Here is a 9,234-nt window from a genome sequence, read left to right as displayed (position 1 = left end):
ATTGTCTTCAACTTAGATAACATACTCGTTAAATCTTTATGTGGTTCCCAATTCACTTTATATGATCTTATTGACATATTGCAAAGTGTAAACTTTATAATATATTTTTTAGAAGAAAGTTGGGATGCGTTGTGTATAGAAGTATTGAAGTACAGCAAAAGCCCACGTCATAAAATTGAACCGTGTTAAGAAAAATATTCTACGTTTGATGTTAAATACTACAAACATGTTTGCTTATGTCTGATCTCTAGTTACGCCGTTTGAGATTCACAACTTTGTCCGTTGTTGAGGTTCACCACCAATAGACCCACACCCTGCAATTATCCACCGCATTAGACGAAGTTGCATCTTCATCTACATGATCACTAACATTATTTGTATTTTCATCTATTGTGTGTCTTTGATCAATTGATATTACCTGTAATTTATGTTGAATTTAGTTAATTGTCCACCAAAATAATAGCCATAAAACTTATTGACCATAAAATAATAACACTTTTTTTTTTCAAACATTTCATCCCCACAAGTCTCCACACCAGGAACAGAGTATCTGCTGCAACAATCAATACTTTAAAGTTAATATATGAAAGTTCATTTTAATATATGAAAGTTCATAATACTAATAAATTTATCCATGAATAAAATTAGCATTTAAATATTTTTATTACATAAATAAAAAGGAATACAATGTCTTTCGGAATAGAACCAGATAAATAAGTTAATGACCTGATAAAAAAAAGAAATAACATGTTCAAAAATATAAAACAAAACAACCTCAAGAACAAATGATCCGATTTCTAAATTATAAAAATTCAACTTTGTATTAGCTACAATACATTTAGTAATATTTCAGAGATAACTATCTTCGGAAGCTGTAGAAACAGTTAAAAGATCACACCTTTTGATTCAGTTTGGGGCTTGTAAGAAAATTGAGAACAACTATGAACAAGGACAGAAAATAGATTTTGGATTACCTCTTAGCTGGAGAGAGATCTGCTAGTTGCTGGAGGGGAAGGGTCACGCCTTCAAACTGTAAAATTAAGGAGATAAGCTTCTCCTTGGTGACGCCGGCATTCATCCAAAAGCAGCGTTTCTCTCTATCTCTACTAATTGAATATAGGGATGGTTGTGAAGAGAAGTTTGGTGGGAGAACAAGATAGGAGTAGAAGGGGAGGGGAGGGGGGAGAACAAGAGAGGTCAACTGGAGTGGAAGCCAAACGATGGGGCCGAGAATCCGTGACCTATCCGACGAACATATTGGCTTGAAGAGGCAGAGCAGGGTTCCACTATGTTTCAGTTTTAGTCTACCTTTAGAGGAGGGTCGACTAAATCTCTATAATGGTCCTCCAGATTCAGCCCGTGCACCGATTTAGCCCCTGAGATTCCAATTGCACTATTTATGTCCTCTAGATTGCGCTCCGGGCAACATAATGGTCCTTTGGTGAATTTCCGGCATGACTCAGCGACGGCGTTGCTTATGTGGCATAGCCACTGCCACGTTGGAGGTCAGAGTGTACAGATGACGTGGATTGTATTGTAAAATTTCCCAATGTAGTCCCTGTCTTCATTTTTAAACCCTAAAATTTCGTTGGCCTCTCCTCAATCTGGTTCTCTCCATCAACGTCTCCTTCTGCATCAACGTCTTCATTGAATTGATGTTTTTTATTCTAAAAATCCTTTCAAACATGAATCATTATCATAAAAACAGGAATGAGTAGTGAGAAAAAAATATTAGCTCTAATCAAAACCACTGAGCTGGTTCATAGCAAAAGCATACATAGTTATTCCCAATCTCGGAGAAAAAATGAACATGCATAATTGAGAAATGAGTCTTATTGTTAGGTGCAAGTGTTAAATGTTGATGGAATTTTAGTCCTGCAACTGAGGATTACAGCTTCTTACTCATTCATTAATGTCTTTGTGATATGGAAGAAGAGGGTCATGGGGATTTTCGTGTTTTCTTTCAAATAATCTCTTGTAAAAGTATAGTTAGATTCTTAGTAATAAAATTCAAATATCAATGCTTCGATTGGAATTAGGGATGAAAAAAGTATTTAAATTAGTGATTTTGAATCCCTCGTTTATTATAAGGGCCAAGGAGATAATTCTTGGAGGAAAGCTTAACCCAACTTTAAGATTACAAGATATATCTGCGGTTTCATTTTATTTAAATAATATATAAAACTATTTTAAAAAATACCTTTCAAATTAACTAAGAAAAAGAAAAAAGAAAAGCACATTTATCTTGTATCTTTTTGTTTACTCTAGCCTCTAGGTTTTATGCCTAAAATAAAAAACTCAGCCCAATACAAACAAAAGTGTAGTTGAACTTGAAAGTTGAAACCATAAGAAACTGATGGCAAGATTTAGCTAACAAAAAAAATCTACCTCCATGATCCATTACCATAGCTAAAGGTACAAGAAGACTAGTTTGCATGGCAAAGATATAAAATCTAATCCTTAATCTCTAACTATTAGAACCATTTCTACTGTTCTTGAATAAGGGATAATAGAATGACTATGTCCTAAATTAAACTCTAGACTCAACATAAACTAAAGGGTAATTGGTGCAGTTCCTAAATTCTATGCTAATGTTTCTGTTGTTGCTATGGTGGTTGTGGCTGCTGAAACTGCTGCAGATGCTGAGGTTGATGGTTCTGGAATAACTGCTGTTGATGTTGTTGCTTCCGTGAGAGAATTTGGAGTTGTTGTAACTGCTGGGCAGCTAAAATGATTTGCATCGACTAATTTTTGGATTGGAATTGTTGTTCTCCTCCAACTGATGAAGCAAAGTTCATAGGTGCTCCTCCATTTGGCAAAGCTTGTCCGGTAAGGACTCTCAAATGTTGAGTTTCCTCTTTTAATGCATCGTTAAGCGCTACACACGAAAATATAAATGAATTGATTCTTATAACAACTGAGATATAAGATCAGATTCAAGATCAACTACCTTGACACATTCAAAATTCAAATTTGACTTTCATGGAATGGTTTCTAAAGTGAAGGCAATAGTATAACAAGTGTATCAACGTCAACAAAATTTCAATTTCCAAGTAGTAATACACAATACATCAAAATGTGCCATAATAAATTAAGAAACATTATTATAAGGTTGTTTTCAGCATGAGCTTACCATCTTGCAAGTGAACTTGTTACTCCATCGATTGCACCCACACTTTCAGCTCATTGTTTCCGGCATTCAGTCCACCTGTATCCCTCTGCTCATAAGATACCAAAATGAATTGATTATTTTTCTTCCAAAAGAGCTTTTCAAACAGAAAGCGACATAGTAAATAATGACAATACACACCACTGAAAAGATAGAAGTTTAAACATATATAAATCACAGTCACAAGTTGATACAAGTGGAGTAAAGTAGAAAACACTGTAAAATCAGATACAGATGATTAGCTAATACACATCTGCAAGATAGTTAATTGTGCAGACAAGGATATTACTTCTGTTTGCAATGTTTGTACCCTCTTTTCAAGCTCGGCAATGTAGCGCATCTTCCTTTCTTTTGACCTAGCAGCAGACTGTCTATTTGCCCATAACTTCTTTCTGACTACTCATCCCTGTTTTTATGATAATGATTCATGTTTGAAAGGATTTTAGAATAAAAAACATCAATTCAATGAAGACGTTGATGCAGAGATGGAGAGAACCAAATTGAGGGGAGGCCAACGAAGTTTTAGGGTTTAAAAATGAAGACAGGCACTACATTGGAAAATTTTACAATACAATCCACGTCATTTGTACACACTCTGACGTCCAACGTGGCAGTGGCTATGCCACATAAGTAACGCCGTCGCTGAGTCACGCCGAAAATTCACCAAAAGACCATTATGTTGCCCGGAGCGCAATCTGGAGGACATAAATAGTGCAATTGGAATCTCAGGGGTTAAATCGATGCACGGACTGAATCTGGGGGACCATTATGAGATTTAGGCCCAGTTTGGGTAAATAACTTAAATAAGTTCTTTTGGAAAAAGAGCTTAAAGTATAATGACTTTTATTAATAGTAGCTTATAAATAAGTTATTTTGTGTTTGGATTTTTAGTTATAAAAGTACTTATTTTGAAGTTGTAGTGTTTGGATAAATAACTCAAAAAATAATTTTTTTTACAAAAGAGGATAAATATTAAAATAACAATGATAACAAATATTTTCCAATATTGAATGTTGATTTTACCTAATATAATCACTAATATTGTGTATGATATGGTAGGTGAAAATAAAAAATAACTATAAAATGTGTCAATGTATATTTTGTTGCTGTTTTTTATTTTACTCCTATTAGAACTCTCTTCTCCTTTATTGAGGTCAAAAACTTGCTATAATTAACTATGAAAATAATAGCAAGCTATAAAATCACATGTGAAAAAAATAAAATTAAAACTAAAATTTTATACCACAGTTAAATACAAATTTAATAATAAAAAATAGAGTGATAAAATGATAAAAAAAATACTTAGAAGGAATATATGCAGTAGGTTGTTCAGATACAATATTGTTTGAAAATAAAAATGGTGGTAGAGGATCAATACTTTCATCAGATGAATCATTACGTGAAAATGATGGTGAAGTTTGGAACATTGCATGAGAATGATGGTGGAATGATGGTGGAAGGCCAGTGCTTCTAGCAGACCTTGGGTGAAAATGGTGGTGAAGAGTCTATTTTTCACAGAATCAAGAAGGAAAGTAGATTTTTTTTTGTTTTGAAATTAATTTAAAAAAAAAAGTGGTAGAATGACTTATGAAAAAGCTGAGAAGTCATATATTTCTACTTCTTCAAAAAGCTGTAAATTAACTTTTCGGGAAGTTAAAAGCTTTTTTTAAGATGGTGCCAAACACGCAGATTATGACTTTTCATAATCCAAAAGTCAAAAAAAAAAAAAAGTAACTTTTGCTACTTCCCAAACGGGCTCTTAGTCGAGGAGGGTCCTTTTAGAATTTTAAAAATGCTATATCTTTTTTCCTAATTTTTAAGAAGTTTTAAATTAATTCAATCTCACCTGTTAGATATTTTGTAAATACAATCCTATAATCTTGATTTTATGGCGGATTTGAATCCTCTAAAGTTTGAATTTCACTTTAGAGAGTAAAGTATGATCTCTCACTACTGATTTCATAGGTGGGACCAAGAATAAATATGAAAGAGAAACTATTCAAGAGTAGAAAATCACACTTTACTCTCTAACGTGAAATTCAAACTTTAGAGGATCCAAATCCTTTTATGGCATATCAGATGTGTCCACAATACTTAAGCTGATTTTAGACAAACTTAAGTTTTATTAATAAGTTTTAATGTTTTGTCTATGTTTATGATCAAATCATTTATATTTATATTTTTATTTCAATTTTTAAAATTTAATAAATAAAATGACACCATAAAAAATTGAAGATATAAGAATCTTTCCTCTAGAAATTCATAATTTCATATCATAAATCACTTTACCCAAAATAAAATCCACGTATATTAAAATCGTTGCCAATTCATTAAATTAATTTTGTGATTGAGTGAGATGAAGTTAATTAAACGATGAGAAACATGACCATGAGAATTGAAACATCTCTTTCGCAATTCGCACTGACTTTGTTTCTTGTCGCATCCTATGCTTGAAATTTTTGTCCATATACAAGTCTCATTGACAAAAACTGGTTTACACTTGTTGGCATAACAAAAACTGGTCCTTCGCGTCTTTAGAGGACACTTGCTTCTCAAGGTAACCAATAGAATTTAGAAGTAATGGCCACTCCTTTCTGAATTTTGGTTAAAGATTCCACTTATATGCTGCCATTACTCTTCATCTTTGTTTGAAAATCTTGAATCTAACTACATAGATTATTTTTTAGTTAGCGGCAACTAAAATCCTACCTAAGGTTTTCCTGCTAGTGCTTTCCTACAAATCAAGCACATCCTATGGACTATATATATATGCATGTTCTCGGTTCTCTCACACTTTTTAAACACCAATCCTGTAAAATGCGACCAATACAAATGTTTAGGGTAAAGTATTAAATTGGTACTTTACGTTTGAACGTAATTCTGTTTTAGTATTTAAAATTTAAAGTGTCCTGTTTGAATAAAAAAAAGTTTCATTTAGGTTTAATATAGTCCCACCGTGAAGTCAAAGTTAAATAATTAATGGAATGTCTTACATGACAGCAGTACAAGAATAAGGTCGATAGTCTATAGAAAATAAATAAATTGTAAGAAGAATGATAAATAAATGTATTAATATATTTAGGGTTGATTTTGTGTCTCTGAAATTTGTATTTATTCTCCAGATTATCAACTTTATTTTTGTACTCTTATTATGTAAGACATTCCATTAATTATTTAATTTTGAATTTACGGTGGGACTACATTAAAACTAAATAAAAATTTTTTGTATTCAAATAGAATACTTTAAATCTTAAGAACCAAAATAAAATTACACCCAAACGTAAAAGACCAATTTAATACTTTATCCCAAATATTTATTATATCTCATGTATGTCTTCTAGTGAAAGACGTTATTCAATACATCTTCTGACTTTTTTTTGGCTACAAACTGCACCAAACTACAATTTTGCATAATAAATTGCTTTACTAATGCGCTGGATTAAACCAATTTTATAAAATTATATTTAATTTTAATAATCAATTTAAACTAATTTATACAAGAAAAAAAGGTCGTTTTTATGTTTATATACATGTAATTAGTTTGAACTAATTTGGCGACTTTGTTCAATATTCAGTTGAAGTTAATTAGGTGGCGATAGTCAATGGACAATCAATCCACGAACAATCTAAAATTAGCCGATGATTGGCTCAAAGTTGATTAGGAAGTCAATTGACGACCAATCTAGAATCAACAAGCATTCATGTTTGACTAACTTCATTGTTACTCGGCTAGTTGTCATTTAAAAGTCAATTTTTTTTTTCTTTTAAAATAAAACCACAGAACTATTTTTAATAATTAGTTTCTATAAAAAAAAATTATGATTTCAATTTAATTTTTTTCAAAAAACTTATCTATTTAAACTATTTTAGTATAATTTCAGTTCAATTTGGTTACAGTAATTTTTTAATCACCTCTAATTATTAGCGCTTGTTTTTTTAGTATGTTTAGTAGTTAAGGTAAAAACATTAGTAAAATTAAAAAAAAATTTTGAGAAGTTATAATTTATATTTTTTTAAAAGTTTTTTTTTTAATTTTTATATAATAAATTAAAAAAATATATTTTTATATTGTTATACCTAAATATAATTAATAGATAAAAAATTTTTTTGCATAAAATATTTAAATATGAAATTATTTTTATTTTTTTATAAGATCTTTTTAAAAATTATAACTCAAAAAATAATCTTTTTTTAAAAGTTCACACAAACAAATCTTTATACTACTAAACTATATTCAAAGCAACAGTTTTATAAGGAAAGTAGTTTTATATTCTTAAAACATATTTAATAAAGTCAATTGCCATTTTAGCATCCAAAAGATTTTGATTTTAATAAAATGATCTCTATAAAATGATAACAACAAAATGACTCCTAAAAAATATGTTCTGTTTGACAAAATGATCCAAATATTCTGTCAACAATTATTTTATTTATTCAACCATTAAAAATTTTTTAAAATGATCAATTTATCTTTACTTTCTTTGATAAAATTACTACCCTATCCTCTTCTCTCTCCACCCCCGTTTTTCATCACCATCACCCATCATTAAACCCCTCCCTTTTTTTCATCACCATTATCCACCACCAATCCCTTCTCCCTCCCTTTTCATCACCATCATCCACCACTGATTCCCTCACCCCCAATCCATTCCATTCTACTACCATCATTCCATTAGGCTCCGTTTGGTTGATGTATAGGATGAGACATAGACACAAAGACATAGACATTAAAGACATAGACATAAAATATTTGTGTCTATGTATTGTGTTTGGTAAAAATAATGAACAAGACACAAATATTTGAAAAAGACTGAATTACCCTTCATTTAACCACAATTTTATCAACACCACTACACACCTATCACCTCAAACGCTACATATGTCATTACAATTAAATTTTTATTTCTTTTCGTATTTTTTTCTTCTAATATCATCTCAAATTATCATTTAAATATTAAATATACATTTTTTTTTGAAAAAAAAATAGAAAATCAAAGCCTAAAATTTATCAAAGATTAATTAAAATTTAAATAAATAAAAAGTTAAATGTATAATTTTTTTTGAAAAAAATGGGAGAACAAATTTGGTTGTAAAATCTAAAAGAGGAAGTAAAAAAAGAAATATTTGAAGAGATAAGAGGATAAATTTTGAAAATTTAAATTTTGAAAATTTAAATTTTGAATAAGGGTAAAAGAGTAAAAAATTAGTGTCTCACAAGTTGTGTCTCAGTGTCTCATCAAATTGGAGGTACACAAATTTAGTATCTCCGTGTCCATCCGTGTCCTCCCGTGTCCATCAAAAATTTGTGTCTCACCAAACCAAACAGCAGACATGTGTCACCGTGTCCATGTCTCATTGAGACATGGACATCAACCAAACACTACCTTATCGTTGCTTTGCATCCGTTATCATCCACACCTCCTTGATCGCTGTCATCACTCTTACTAATTACCACCTCTACTTCTATTTTATTGACTTTCACAATCACTCTAACTCCGTATTTACCAACAATAAAATAACCCACAAATTCACTACCACTACAACTACACTTGCTACTACTTCGGTGTCATCTTCCTTGGACGTTTTCTCTCTTTGTTTATGACTACTTCTTTGAAAATTTATCTTTCTCTCTCTCCTCTGTCATTCTCTCTCTCCCCTCCTTCTCTCTATTTTTAATTTGGTTTTTCCTCTCAATTTTTGTTTTTCAATTTATTATTATTATTAATGATGATGATGATAATTTTGGGTGTTTAACGATGATAAAGGAGTTAAGATTAAGTGATTGATAGTAGAGGTTAAAGGTAGCAGTAGGGGTGGCAATATGTACCCTACCCGTGGGTACCCAACCCGATCCGCAGCGGGTAGGGTAGGGTGCAGGTAGGGTTCTCGTGTGGGTCCGGTAGGGTGCGGGTTGAGTCTCAACCCTGTCCGACCAACCTGCACTCTATATATGTTTATGTTATATACTTATATAAAAATATGTTTTAAGTAGATATTGAATCAAAGACCTTTCACTAAATGCAAAAGATCCTTAACCACTAAAAAAAATCATTAATTGATAATTT

Source organism: Arachis ipaensis, chromosome B01 (assembly GCF_000816755.2).
Source record: "Arachis ipaensis cultivar K30076 chromosome B01, Araip1.1, whole genome shotgun sequence".
In the NCBI taxonomy this organism is placed as follows: domain Eukaryota; kingdom Viridiplantae; phylum Streptophyta; class Magnoliopsida; order Fabales; family Fabaceae; genus Arachis; species Arachis ipaensis.
The sequence above is the reverse complement of the archived record's forward strand: the minus strand, read 5'-3'. Positions refer to the sequence as shown.